The sequence below is a fragment of the Opisthocomus hoazin genome, chromosome 1 (assembly GCF_030867145.1).
Source record: "Opisthocomus hoazin isolate bOpiHoa1 chromosome 1, bOpiHoa1.hap1, whole genome shotgun sequence".
NCBI lineage: Eukaryota > Metazoa > Chordata > Aves > Opisthocomiformes > Opisthocomidae > Opisthocomus > Opisthocomus hoazin.
This window is the reverse complement of record NC_134414.1, coordinates 58322190-58337312: the sequence shown is the minus strand read 5'-3', so window position 1 is coordinate 58337312 and position 15123 is coordinate 58322190. Positions and strand designations below refer to the sequence as shown.

General features: G+C 38.9%; 1 long non-coding RNA gene across 3 annotated transcripts in view; it reads left to right on the top strand.

The window, feature by feature from the left end:
• The window catches only part of LOC142361651 (uncharacterized), a 91583-nt gene that overhangs the window by 59189 nt on the left and 17271 nt on the right, over positions 1-15123 (top strand). The window contains exons 3-5 of one of the 3 annotated variants that reach the window (XR_012764289.1): positions 3785-3900; positions 5751-5812; positions 6789-6844. This is a non-coding gene — a long non-coding RNA (uncharacterized LOC142361651). Of the gene's footprint in view, positions 1-3784; positions 3901-5750; positions 5813-6788; positions 10232-15123 lie in introns of those variants that run through there. The other 2 variants (XR_012764288.1, XR_012764290.1) reach the window with 2 other exon arrangements.

Below are 15123 nucleotides of genomic sequence, written 5' to 3'. Positions count from 1 at the left end.
ACTCTCGCAGTTTCTCCAGAAGTATGCAGTTGTCTGCCAGGTTCTATGATGTCATGCATAGCTGCTCTGGTGAATGTCTAAAAGGGCTAGCTGTAGCTTCATGATATAATTAAAAGAGCATTAGACTCTGTGTTGAATTGACTGTATCCTGCTCTCAGGGAGCTGAATAATTCTGCAAATTCCACTGGCAGCGTTGACAAAGAGCTCTTTTGTTTGCCTAAATGTATACATCTAATGGTATCCGAGATACCATGCGGCATCTGAAATATGCTCACAGAACTGGAAGACATACTGCAGAACCTCTGGGAGATCCACATTTTTTCAGAAGCCAGACGAGCAACTCCCCAGATCTCCTTTGACTACAAGGGACATCATACATAATTCGTATACAGACACCAATGTTCAAACAAGCTTTGCATTTATGTTGCTTCAATCAAAAAGTGAATTCAAACCCTTGAACTTGTATAAGTTTCTCACATACAGGCATATAACATAATATGGGACTCCCTGCCAAATCTGCGTTTAGACACCTTGAGGCTCCTTCACAGAATGGTAGGGGTTGGAAGACACCTCTGTGGGCCATCTAGTCCAACTTCCCTGACGAAGCAGGGTCACCTACAGCAGGCTGCATAGGACCTTGTCCAGGCGGGTCTTGAATATCTTCAGAGAGGGAGACTCCACAACCTCCCTGGGCAGCCTGTTCCAGTGCTCCGTCGCCCTAACTGTAAGGAAGTTCTTCTTCATATTCAGACGGAACTTTCTATGCTTCAGTTTGTGTCCATTGCCCCTTGTCCTGTCGCTGGGGACCACTGAAGAGAGTCTGACCCCATCCTCCTGACACCCACCCTTGAGATATTTATAAACATTTATTCAGTCCCCTCGCAGCCTTCTCTTCTTCAGGCTGAACAAGCCCAGCTCCCTCAGCCTCTCCTCATCATTAAACATCTCTCCTCATCCTTAAACGTCATGTGGGCAAATGAGTTAATCAACAAAAAGGTGTGTCATCCCAACTAAATTGAATACTCTCAAATTATTGAAAAACAGTATTTTATCTTAAAATTTTCTTGTCATATGTATGTAAGTATGTATATACTTACACTCTTCTGTTTTAATTTGTTTTAATATTCAAATATAGATAAAGTATCACAACTCTAACTTATTGTCAATGCATGTAGAAGGAAAGTCTTCAATTGTTCTTCCTGAAAATGTGCATGTTAGTTATTGCCTCTTCATTTATTTGAACAGCAGTTCTCTAGGATAACAGCTAAGAGTTTACTTCTTTTATTATGAAGTATTTGTATTTGTTAGTAGTAATATCTTCATCTTCACTGTCATTATTATTTTTGCTTCACTTATCAATTGTAATTGAAAAATTGCTGACTGACAAGGACCTGTGCCCAAACTCATATGTGTTTATTTGTTCTAGTTAATAGTCATGCTTTCATTAAATTCGGTGCATACTGAAAAGTCCCATAAAGCCATCTGAGCTACTATAATCAATTCCATGTATTTGGAACAAAACTGATTATTACGTTACAGCTTTGTTCTTTCTAAATGTAGATGCTTCTTTTACTGTAATTGTAATAAATCTATAAATTCCAACAGCTAGAACTCTTGTCTAGAGCAATAATCTAGGGAAAAATATACTCTTCTGAAATAAGTTCTAGAGAATCATTAACATTTGCCATCCATTACGGCAAATTTCCATTAGCATTGCCTATTCTATATGCTATTTTAAAAAATATCAAAACTGGACTACATTGTTGCAACGAAACAGCTCTTGCAAACTTCATGTTTGCATCTTTCAGTAGTTTCCCCTCCTGTCTAGCTAGAGATTCATAAACATTAATGAAAACATTTGGAATCTGAAAAGCAACTTTACATTATTAAAAATAATCATAAAATGTTGAGAAATATCATTGTTTCTCAAGATTTACTGTTTTTCCTTAAGAAGGACCAAAATCTCCCATTACCTGTGCTCTACCCTGACATCAGACTGTGTCCTAACTTGTACCTGAAGAATCTTATTGTCTTCAATATCATGGTACTGACCTAAAACTACTACTCGAAGACAAAGTCATTTCAATGTTCAGTTGATAATGAAGATTATTAGAAGTGTAGATGGTAACAGAATGTTAGGTCTTTTTCCATTAGTTTTGATTCTGTGGAGCAGTCAAGAAAAACAAGAGGTAGAAGAATTTTGTGAGTGTGCTGTCATTAGTAGAATATCACTTGTTAGTACTTGCTATTAGTACATTATCATTTACCTGTCTTCATTGGACTCTTTCAGAAGAAAATGACTGGACCAGGCATTTCACCTGTGATGAGGGTGAGGTTAGAATCAAGTTTTAACCCCAAAAAATGATTCAGAAGTGGACGGGGGAAAAAAAATGGGCAGCTCAGGAAACAGTATTCAACCTCAGTTTGAATGTTGTATATATTTAAAAGAATACTTCTGAAGGGTCTGTTTTGTTAGTGATATACTTAAGAGCCTTGTGTGAGTTGCTAACGCATTATGAATCCACATTTAACACTTCATTTTGAATGAATAGGCTTGCACATAACAATTCATCTTTAGTCTTTCTGGTATATGACCATGGCTTCTAATTTGCGTTCACTGCTTGTGATAAAAAAGTGTAGATTTGTGTTATATAACTACTAAAACACTATATATATATATATATATAAACAACATATTATGTATTTTATGATATGTATTGATCTTGTACATCCTATATTAATTTTTCAGTCACCAGACCATTGTGTAAAAGAAGCACAGTACCATTATGTACTCAACTACTCAGTATAATTTAAGGAAAAAAAATACTCTTTCTTTACTGTTCTATGGAAATTAGATCTAACTTCAAAAGGATAATTTAAACAGGACAAATATTGATCACAAACTATTTCACTAACAATTGAAGTCTTAGAATTTCTTGGAATGGTTAAACTTTACCACCATTAACTAGCAATAGATATATGCAGCAACTACATTTTTCTTGTGAAGATGACTGGGGAAAAGTAAAATGAGTATCTTGAATGATGGACCATGGGCTTAAGCTGATTTTGATGCATGTTAAAGGACTTGGCAGAAAACAGGGTTTAGTTTTTAGACATGAGATACAATAAAGTTAACTCTACAACTGTGTGCAGGTGACTGCCTGTCACTTCTCAGCAGAGTTTATTAGTGTATAGAAAAACTCCACCCTCAAACATAAACACACTGTGGCCCTCCAGGTGGTCATCCAAAGATGTTTTTTTTTCCATAACACTGTGTTACGCCAAACCTTTCCTGTTTTATTTTCTTGAATATCCTTCTAACTTATTAACCATACTCAGTTCTGAACTGGATTCTGGCATGCAGCAGATAAAGAAATACTTTTTTATTGTTATAAAATAATAGTACGAAAAGCTTGAAATGTCTGTTATTTCTGAATGTATCATAGCGCTGTGGCCCATCCAATATGGTGTTGTTATTGCTTGTAAAGTCCACTGGTCACTAGACCTCAGCTTAGCCCAAAATCTTGACTTGACTTCTGCTTGCTTTAGCTCCAAAACAAATTTTTAAAGTCAGTCAGGTGGTACAGGGACTATTTAAAATCAGTTATCTAATGCTTATTCATGCCACATAAGCCATAAAATTTGGGTAAAAGCACAGCAAACAGTCTAAGGTAAGAAAATAATTAGCATAACATAGCATTGCTGACCAATAGGAAAGGTGCAAAACCCCCCAAAATAGTAGAAAATAAGAATAACAAAATCAATGACACTGACCTTTTCTCAGAAGGAGCTCAGCAGCCAGCACATTTCTAGGACAACCACCTCCCAGTCACCTGTGGCAGAAGAGTCAAAAACCTCAGAAACCCATGGTCAGCCGGAAAGGTGAAGAAAGTACTTCAGGTAAAAGAAGTTTTAAGATGCTATACCCCATTTATTAATGTTAGAACAGCCTTATTAATTTCTCAGCCTTTTATGTTAATTTTGGATACTGGTATATGGGAGTCACTTAACCAGAGCCAGTTTGTCTTAGTGAAGTCGCACTAGCAATAAAATCTTGAGTCCACACAGAAGATGTGTTGTCTTTTTGCTCATAACTAAATTTTACATGTCACCAAAGGTACACACATGTTTGAAAGGAAAAAAAAAAACAAACCACTCTTAGAGAGGTTTACATTAAGATAAACTCTGTCTACACTGAAATGAAAACCCTGAATTTCTATCTTTGGAAAGCAGAACACTTTTGTTGTTGAGTAAAGTCTTCTGAATATATTTTTTCTATGTTATATTGCTCTTCTCACTCAGCACAGAATTAGAGACAGCGTTCATTAAAAAATCCTAAGCTTTAAAATAAGTGGGAAGTTTCTCTGAATAATAATTGATGACTGATTTACTTTTGCTCCATTTATTGTTATGGTGCTCACCTAGTGATACACTTTAGTCACAGAAACAGAAATAAAAGGGAAAAAAAATTCAAAATTAATTCCTAAAATAATGCATGTATGTCTACAAGAATTTAAATAGCTCATATTTCTACACTGGAATCTGAAAGAAAAAAATATTAATCAGAATTGTGCTCAGAAAAGTTTAATGTCTCACATAACCTTCTGAAATGAATATATTTCTATGAAAAGTAAAAATAGTTCTATTCAAAATGACATTCTGATCTCCTAAGCAGTTATAACTTTTATAATAGCAGTTTTAATTTTTCTTTATACGCCCAATACCCGAGACTAATCACTTCCTAATACACTTCAGTGCAAACTTACATGGAGTGCTGTGTATCATTTTAAAAGATATTCTGAAGATGTCAGTGAAGTATTTTTGTGTATTCAAGTTGGTTAAAAGCAAAAATTAAGATTGAACTTTTGTAGAAAACATTTTCATAGCAATCATTTTGAAGAGCTTTAACTTTCAAGCATCTAAATCTTATGACACATTAGAAGTTTATTTTCGAGAAATTTAGTCAGCATTTCTAACTCTCAGAAGCGCAGTATAGTCTTTTAAGATGCATTCCTCAAAATTTCCAGTTTTTTCCCTACAAATACTTTAAAGACAGCTTTTTTTACACAGTTTGTGATACTATTCAAAAATCTGTAATATAGCATTAGAGTTATCTTAGCTTCTTACTTTCATACTGGGAACTTTCCACGAGTTTCTGATTTTTTTTTCTTTCTTGCTTGTTTTAATTGTGGTACTATTTATTTCTCCTCTGCCTTTTAATCCATTATGGTGTGCCTTGTATTAACACACTATTTTCTTCTTACTCTTCCTCAGCAATCTCCCTTAATCTGGTTGCCTTTCTAGAACTTTTTTTTTGCTGATGTGAGAAGTGCAAAGTAGTGGACTGGATTCATCTTAGAAGATGTAAATTTCACTCTCAGTACTGCCATTCATCTTTTGATAGAAAGTAAATTATTTCTCTGTGAAAGTCTCTGTCTCTTTTTCCAAACGTTGGCTATTTGGAATGCAACTTCTTAGTATATCTGTTGTTTGTTTTCTATTTTGTCAAAAAAAAATCAAACAAACAAAGACCCTCACTCCACTGAATCTCGCTTTCTTCTAATAAAAGACCTTTAATATTACAGTTCTCTTTCTTAACCTTCAAACTATTTTACTCATGATGTTACATTTTCTTGCCTTTATCAGTCCCTATTTCTTCAGGTTTTATTTTTTTCTGTTTTGCAGCTTTTTGTTGACTGAGTTGTTACTCCAGCACCCATACCCAAATTCCTCTTTCTTATTGTCAACAGGACTGTAAGTCTTGACTGAAGCGTCTGCATGAAGACAAATGTTAACCTGACAGAAAGCACAAGTAAGGCTCTGTTAGTAATTATGAAACTTTGGCTGCACAAGATGTCTGCACTGTTAGAGCTAATGGCATTTTCCATAGCTTTTATGTTTTCATGTACTAAGGCCAGCCGAAAAGAGTTAGTATTTTCTTTTAACTCCCCTGAAGGTTCTAAGGGTGTCTTCCCTGTACTGGAAAAGAGGAATTCTTCATAAGACCAGGTTTTTGTGACTTCACACAAAAGAATAAGCTATAGGATTTTATTTGGTCAAATTTCAGGGGAATTTAATAAATCAGATATATTAATAGTGTGTCTGATAATTAATACTGAGGAAATACACTGGATATGGTCTGCCACCTACAGTCTTTTAACATCAATCAATTAGATAATTAACACACTCTTTCTTAAAATGTGAATTTGTTGACTAAATCCATATTGTTTTTATTATATTATTAACAGTGATTTTCCTTAGCAATTTTATGCTCATAATTCTACAGATTCTGACTTAAAACAATGTTGGAAACTGAAGTCTTGCCCATTCGCCAGAGACAAGACAGTGATCAGTTATTCTTAAAACATTTTTGCTGTTCAATTATTTTTAAGGAAATTTGTTTAACTATGCTTTAAAACTTTAAAACCAGTTAGAGTGCTGTTTTTCCTCAATCTTAAGATGTTGACTATAGGATCATAGAGTCAGAAAATGTTTTGGGTTGGAAGGGACCTCTAGAGGTCATCTGGACCAAGCCCCCTGCAGCAAGCAGGGATATCTTCAACTAGACCAGGGTGCTCAGACCTCCGTCCAACCTGGCCTTGAATGTTTCCAAGGATGGGGCTTCCACTACTTCTCTGTGCAATCTGTTCCACCGTTTCATCACCCTTATGGTAAAAAATGTCATCCTTATATCTAGTCTAAATCTACCTTCCCTTAGTTTAAAGCCATTGCTCCTTGTCCTATCGCAACAAGCCCTGCTGAAAATGTTTTCCCCATCTTTCCTACAGGCTGTCTTCAGGTACAGAAAGGCTGTTAAGGTCTCCTCAGCCTTCTCTTCTCCAAGGTGAACAGCCCAAACTCTTTCAGCCTTTCCTCATAGGAGAGGTGCTCCTGCCCTCGGACCATCTTTGTGGCCCTCCTCTGGACAGGCTCCAACAGCTCCATGACCTTCTTCTGCTGAGGGCTCCAGAGCTGAACGCAGGACTCCAGGTGGGATCTCAACAGAGCGGAGTAAAGGGACAGAATCTCCTCCCTTGACTTGTCTGCCATGCTACTCTGGATGTAGCTCAGGATACTGTTGGCCTTCTGAGCTGCGAGTGCACATTGGTGGCTCATGTCAAGCTTTTCATCCACCAGTACCCCCAAGTCTTCTCGGCAGGGCTGCTCTCAATTGCTTCATCCCCCGGCCTGCATTGATAGAGGGGGTTGCCCCAACCCATGTGCAGGACTTTGCACTTGGCCTTGTTGAACCTCATGAGGTTCACACAGGCCCACATCTCCAGCTTGTCCAGGTCTCTCTGGATGGCATCCCGTCCTTCAGGTGTGTCAGCTGCACCACTCCGCTTGGTGTCATTTGCAAACTTGCTGAGGGTGCACTCGATCTCGCTGTCTATGTCATTGATGAAAACGTTAAAAAACACCAGTCCCAGTACGGAACCCTGAGGGTCACTATTTGTCATAGGCGTCCATTTGGACATTGAGTCAATGACCGCTATCCTCTGGCTGAGACCTTCCAACCAATTTCTTAGTCACCGAACTGTCCACCCATCGATTCCATATTTTTCCAATTTGGAGAGAAGAATGTTGTGGGGGATCATGTTGAAGGCTTTACTGAAATCCAGATAGATCACATCCGTAGATCTTCCCTTGTCCACTGATCTAATCACGCCATCATAGAAAGCCGCTTGGTTGATCAGGCAGGACTTGCTCTTGCTGAAGCCATGCTGGCTGTCTTGAATCACCTCCCTGTCCTCCAAGTGCCTTAGCACAGCTTCTAGAAGGATCTGTTCCATGGTCTTGCCAGGCACAGAGCTGAGGCTGACTGGTGAGTAGCTCCAAAGGTCCTCCTTTCTACCCTTTTTGAAAACAGGCACAATGTCTCCTTTTTTCCAGTCACAAGGGACTTCACCTGACTGCTATGGCCTTTCAAATTTCATGGAGAATGACTTGGCAACTACATCAACCAGTTCTCTCAGGACTCTGGGATGCATCTCGTCAGATCCCGTAGACTTCTGTGTGTTTGGTTTCCTCAGGTGGTCATGAACCTGGTCCTCTCTTACACTGGGAAGGGCTTTGCACCCCTGGTCCCCATCTTTCATTCCATCAACTGGGGAGGGGCAGGGAGAGAGGTTGCCAGTGAAGGCTGAAGCAAAACTGTTGTTGAGTACCTCAGCCTGCTCCTCATCTGTTGATATGAGGTTGTCATTCTTGTTCATCGGGAGGGTACACTTTCTTTAGCCTTCCTTTTCTGGCTGACATACCTGTAGAAGCCCTTGTTGTTATTCTTAGCATCCCTTGTCAAGTTCAGCTCCAGCTGTGCCTTGGCCCTCTTGACCTCATTCCTATACAAATGGGCAGCATCCCTGTACTCTTCCCAAGATATCTGTCTTTGCTTCCACTGCCTGTGCAGTTCCCTCTTGACCTTTAGTTTGACCAGCAGGTCTTGACTCAGCCATGCTGAGTCCAAATATTTTCTCCTTGACAGATTTATGAAAACATATTGACCCTACAAAATATGCTTATTTTTCAAGATTCTATGCTTCCTTTTTATTTGCATCAATACAAATAGGAGTTGATGTGCTTTGTACTAGCGAAAAGCAAGCAAATGAATACGTGAATAGTATTTTACATTTGTAGTGAAAGCTGCTGAAATTAAAATGCCTATGAAAGGCCTGACTAATTTCCTTCCATAAGCAAAATAATGATTTTTCTTGCCATTTAATGTGACTTCACAGAAATTTCATTGGACATTAAACTAACTTTGCAAGACAGAAAGGGTCAGTTATGGAAATGTCAGTATCTATATATTAATAGTTCTCATTTTATTTCTTATCTGTATCTCTGGGCTAGAAGCTCACAGGGAAAGGACTTTGCCGTACAATTTGTTTGTAACCAAAGTATGAGACAAAATGAAGTATACTTCATTTGGACCACTATTGGGGATTTTTCTGTTTACTTGCCTATAACTACGATAAATTATATCTGCAATAATAATTCAATGCCTCTACTCATATTTTGTAATTGAAGAAAAAAGAATCACAGATTTGTGCTCTATTGAGTTTTGTTCTTTTAGTCATATCAGCTTTTCATTATATTCTGCACAGTATCATGACTTCAACAGCCATGATCTGAACTTGTTTACAGATGGCTAATCTAACCCTGTCTAATTTTACCTTGTCTATAGCATGGTGGTAAGAAACCATCCTGGATGCTAGAAATATAGATCTGAACTCCTGAATGCCAGAAATACAGATTTGAACCTCTTCTAGCTAAGGATAAACCCAGTTTGTTTCTTGGTGAATAGCCATTAGATTATTTCATAAAACCCTGATGTCCCACTGAACATAATCAGTGATGTAGAGTCATATAAATATGAGTGGGACTGGTACCTGAAATTCAAATAAGGAGATATTCCAAGAATATAAGTGAGGATCAGGGAAGAAGATAGGATATAGCTCTTATCAACATACCAGTCTTTTTGGATCATGCCTCTGAGATGCCCAGCCCTATGTATATTGTGCAGAGTTTAAATGCCTCAGTTTCTTATTGCACTATGAAAGCCTTCTACCTAAAACCAAACATTTTACTTCAGCTACAAGTCCCTATCTTCTATACTGGATCCAGCTCTAAACATTTATTGATCTTGTTCTTACGTAGGTAAGTCATTTTGTAGCTTAAAATTAAGTGCAAACTTTAAGAGCTCTACCACCAAGCTGTTCATCCTTTAATTCATTACCAGGATTTCCAAAATACAAAAACTGATTAGTTAACATTCACAATACATATAATAAGAGAGAAACAGTCTAATTCATAAAACAGAGTAATAATTTATTGATATATAATGAAATATGATCCATATAATGCGTATTGTAATAATGTTTTATTATAATGAAATTCCAAAATATAATTTTAAATTTAGCTGAGTATGTATCATTCACTCTCTTCATTATAACACATTCTATTGTAAAATCCTGTAATATCAGAAGCTGTTTTTTAAGAAAATTCTGGCTTGATGTCCTTTTCTTTAGAGACTTCTGTTTAGACATACTGTGTAAAATAAACCTCAAACATTTTGCTGTTTTTAGTTTGATGGATATGTATGTGTGTGTGTACACGTAGAAGACAATCAGTGAGCAATATCATATAGGGTAATTAGCAATTTAGCCTTCCAACTTATTTACACTTGCTTCTGTGGTATAGGAGTATCAATTTTCTCCATTGATTCATTCCCACAGTAATATAAATTACCTTGCAGTAATATTTTTTTAAGCACTATAAAAATTCAAGCCCTAATAATGCTGAAAGCTTATGTCTAATGACAGACTTCTGTTCATAATCTATGGATATAGTGTGGGACACAACTGTGTTTGAAATGCATAATTAATGTAGAAGTCTTTGAAAGTATTAATTTAAGAACAGAGTAAGAAAGGGTTATAATTCAGTGAGATGAATCCTTCAGACATAACATCTAGGACATATCTATAATATTTTTAGAATCACCCCAATGTTGCTAAAAAAGCTGTGTAATTATCTTTCTTTGCTAATTAACTGTGTTAGTATTTGTTGGTCTGACTCATTTCAACGTTGTTTTCAAAGTCACACAACATTGTACTATGGAGTGAATCTGCTAAATACTCTCCTCTTAGTTCATGTTTTTCAGGCGTATATGATCAAACCTTCAGCTTCATTGTACTGTTCATAGATTTGGCTCAAGTTTTTTCAAAAAAGTTGTTTCATGGAGCTCTGTGCACTGCCTACTGAGTCTTCTTTGCAGTCTCTGCTACACATACGGGTTATGCTTAGGGAAGTCATAAACAGATAGCTATGTACCCTCGATGAGGACATATATGTGAAAACAAAACAAAACACAAACCTAACTTTTTAGATGCTATTTCTACTTTTCCTTTTTCAGTGAAGGATATCCTCATCTGACTATCTGTACTTAGAAAAAGTGCTGTCACTCAGATGTCTGAAAGTGTTAGACACTGTATTGCTTAGATTTTATCCATGTAATGTCTCTCATTGTGGGATCCAGACACAATAGAAAGTATTAAAGACAAGAAACCATCTGTAACCATCTCTCTCCAGTTAACTACTGGAATGGATATTTTGAGTATTTGACTCAGCTTTCACAATGTGAAAGTCAGAGACGGCGACATTAGGACCCTAGAGGGGTGGGGAGAGGGAAATAAATTTTTAAAAATTAGGAATGTACCTAAGTATGCAGTAAGGAAAATTCCAGCTGATGGCTTCTGCATTGGGTGTAAAAATTTACTATTAGAAATAGATTTTTTACTAGCAGTGTATTCTCTGTGCCTCTGCAGAATTTATTTCCTGGGGCATCCTCTTGACTTCAATATTCCTTGCTGTGTTCTCTTAAGATGTCAGACTGAAGTTCAAAATTAATCTTCTGTGTTAAATTCTGTTATTTTACTATGGTAACCATCTATGAAGATGATTTCTTCATGACAAGTAGATCAATGGTGATTAGTATGAAACAATATAGCATCCCATGAAAAACAATCAGTATACTGTGGAAAACATACAAAGTGCTTGTCTACATTAGTAAGGACATTATTCTATGTCATTGCTGAAGCTTATTTTAGCTGGGGTTGTGATGACACTGGTTCAACAGATTTAAGCCATCTATTAAATTGCTATTATATTGAGCGAATCTATAGAAGAAATGAGCATATTTTCTAAGACTAAATCTCATTCAGATCTGAATGTAAAACATTCCTTTAAGCAAGAAGCTGTCAGAACTCTTAACTTACGTCTTCTGTTACCAGTTGTGAGTGGTACAATGTTCATTTACCGTAAGTGCAGGCTTCGATTATATCTATTGAATTTCCACAGAAACAAAAATCAATATTGAAACAGGGAAAAAAAGAAGAAAAACAGTCAACAACCCAAGTATTGTTACAAGGATCATACACAACCAGTTAGGATATAAGATGATATCACAGAGATATTAAATTAAAGGGTTGTATTACTTCAACAACCAGTGCTGGAGTGACTAATTTTGAATGATCTGTCTAGTCCTGAATTAAAAACTTCAAAAGAACCCTTTTGGGTCTTTAAGAAGAACCATTTCAAGAATATGGAGATGTCAAAAAACCAACACCTGATGAGACAAGAAAATCCTTACAGGATCAGAAGTTGTTCCTTATTGTGAGCAATTCAAGGTCTGCATAAATCTAGCTTATTCTGAGCAAGATTAAATGCCTGAATAAATCACAGACTATAAATATCTACATGAGGAACAAGAATCTGACATTAGATGACTATGCAGTATAGTAGAAAAGCAAGGAATAGTAATGGAAGGTATAATGACTGGAAAGCTAAATAGGCTTTCTAAGAATGAGAGTAACTAGCCATCAAGTAAGTTTTCAATGATTTTAAATTATTTTCTAGCATGGAAATTTTAAAATAAATTTATTAGTTTTTCTCAGCTACATGTTTCTGTATAAGGAGCCACTATATATACAGCAGGAAACTCTTGTCTTTTCAGAAAGTCAGATTGAATAATTAGAATTTATTACTTATGCAGCTGACAAGGTATAATTTTCCTTCAACCAGTGATGAAGTACCAGAAAGTATATATGCTTTCAGAAACACTGTGGCTATAAACAGTGACATTTGTTCAGCTGACTAATTGTCAAAGGCCTCTTGCCTCTCTCGACTACAGGAAAAATAAATTGCCTGGACAGAGATGTCTGGTGCCTTTTTATGAGTCTAAGTATTCTCCTGACCTCCACCTGCCACTCCAGAAGAACACAATGATCCCATAGGTCCTTGGTAACATCTGTCAGTCTTGTGCTGATGCTAAACTATGACACTAAATTTGGGGCCCAAACGTGGGGCGGGGATAATGGCAGGGCTGAGCAGCGTGTGTTAAAACAGCTTTCTTAGATTTTGTTATATGCATTTATTTTGTTAGTTAAACAGTCGCTGGTAAAAAATGTTTCTGAATTTGATCAAGTGGCTCTGGTATGTAAACCCGTACCTGCTTTCTGTGTTCGTTGCAGTGCTGTTCGTTACCTGGGGGAAAAGGACCAGGATGACGATTTTGCTGTACTGTATGATATCGAATTATGACATGGTAACATCACTGTGCATGAAATTAGAATTGTATTTGCATGCGGCACTGTGGTTATTTCCATACGTTGGATCCTATGTCTTTGAGTTTGCTAATAATCGAAACCAGCCTGTGGGGAAAACAGGAGGGGATACCTTCCCCCACTCTGTCAACTGCCCCCCTCCTTCAGGCTAGTCCTAACAGCTTTTTAGAATTTCGAGTACCCGCGGGATGCTTAGGCCAGTGAGTTTCGATTGTTATGCCTCCTGAATGGGTTGCAGGTTTTGTTTAGGGTTAAACAAGTAGTTAAGAACATCGTGCAGAGACCTGCCCCGGGGCTGGATGGCTATGAGTGGCTGGGTGTGTGGGACAGCATGGGCAAGTACCTAGGGCAGCGGGCACCCCCAGTGTCTTTGAAACTCACCCCTGAACAAGTGCAGAATCCGGACAAACTAGTAAAATATCTGCAAAAAGTGTGCTGCCACCCTGAGAACTCCAGAGAGACACAAATCACAGCACTGTGCTGGCGTCTGGCCCACGCCTACCGAGCTCTCTTCTTCAACAATGTTCAGTGCCCTAAAGGGGAAAGGCGGGGAAACAAGCGGCAGACACTTGGACTGGCACTACCCCCCCAGCCGGCCCTGCAGCCCCTCCAGCCCAGCAGGCAGTCACAGCTCACCCGACCGGCACCACCGCTGCCACTGTCACGATCGAAGGGGCGGCCCCGGTTTGCCCGGCAGGCACGGCAGCTGCTCAAGCCCCAGCTGCGGCAGCTGGCATCGCGGCTGAGTCCAAAAACCAACCTGTGCCGGTAGCAGTCGCCCCTGTAAAACTAAAGAAAGATGCAAAGAGAGCAGATCGCTCTGGGAAGGATGACAACGAGCCAGGGTCATCACGTGAGACAGAGACAGAGATCATCACCCAATCCCTGTCCCTGAGTGAGCTGCGAGACACGTGGAAAGATTTCAGCTGCCACCCTGGTGAACACATTGTCGACTGGCTGCTGCAGTGCTGGGATAACAGGGCCAGCAGCTTGCAATTAGAGGGCAAGGAAGCCAAGAAGCTGGGATCCCTGGCCAGGGACGGGGGCATTGACAAGGCCATTGGGAAAAAGGAACAAGTCCTCAGCCTCTGGAGGAGACTTCTGTCAGGCGTGAGGGAGAGGTACCCCTTCAGTGAGGACGTGGTATGCTATCCTGGCAAGTGGTCCAATATGGAAAGGGCTATTCAGTACATGAGGGAATTAGCTGTGCGGGAGCTGCTTTACTATGAACCAGATGATGAGCAGTTACCCACAGACCCAGATGAAGTCCAGTGCAAACGATAGATGTGGAGAAAGTTTGTGTGGAGCACACCATCCTCATATGCCAACTCACCGGCAGTAGTAGACTGGAAAGATAAGGAGGCACCCACTGTGGATGAGGTGGCTGTCCGACTCTGGCAATATGAAGAAAGCCTCTCTTCCTCCCTCGTGTCAGGCATGGAAAAATTGTCCCAGAAGGTTCAGCGACTCAAAGAGAACATGTCCTACTCCCCACCTGTACGGGCGAGCATCTCAGCCATTAGGGGCAAGTGTTCCTCTGCTCAAGAGAGAGAATACAGAGGCTATACACCACGGGGCACTCTGAGATTTTACCTGTGTTATCACGGAGAGGACATGTGGAAGCGGGATGGAAAACCTACCTCAAGTCTAGAGGCACGAGTGCATGATTTGCAAGGTAAAACAATCACCAAAGGGGATTCTGTTAGGAAAAATGCCTCTCCAGTTTCCAGAAGCCAGCTCTCCAGACCAGGTAGGCAGTTTGATCTTGATTCCGATCCTCTGGAAGGGACCTCCAAGTCATTCTTACAGCAAGTGAGCAGCAAATTCTCTGACCAGGATTAGAGATGCCCTGCCTCCAGCCAGGTGCAGGAAAGGGACAACTATGTTTGTTGGACGGTGTGGATTCGGTGGCCTGGCACGTCAGATCCGCAAGACTATAAAGCTCTAGTGGACACTGGTGCACAGTGTACTTTAATGCCATCAGATTTCCAAGGGTCAGAGT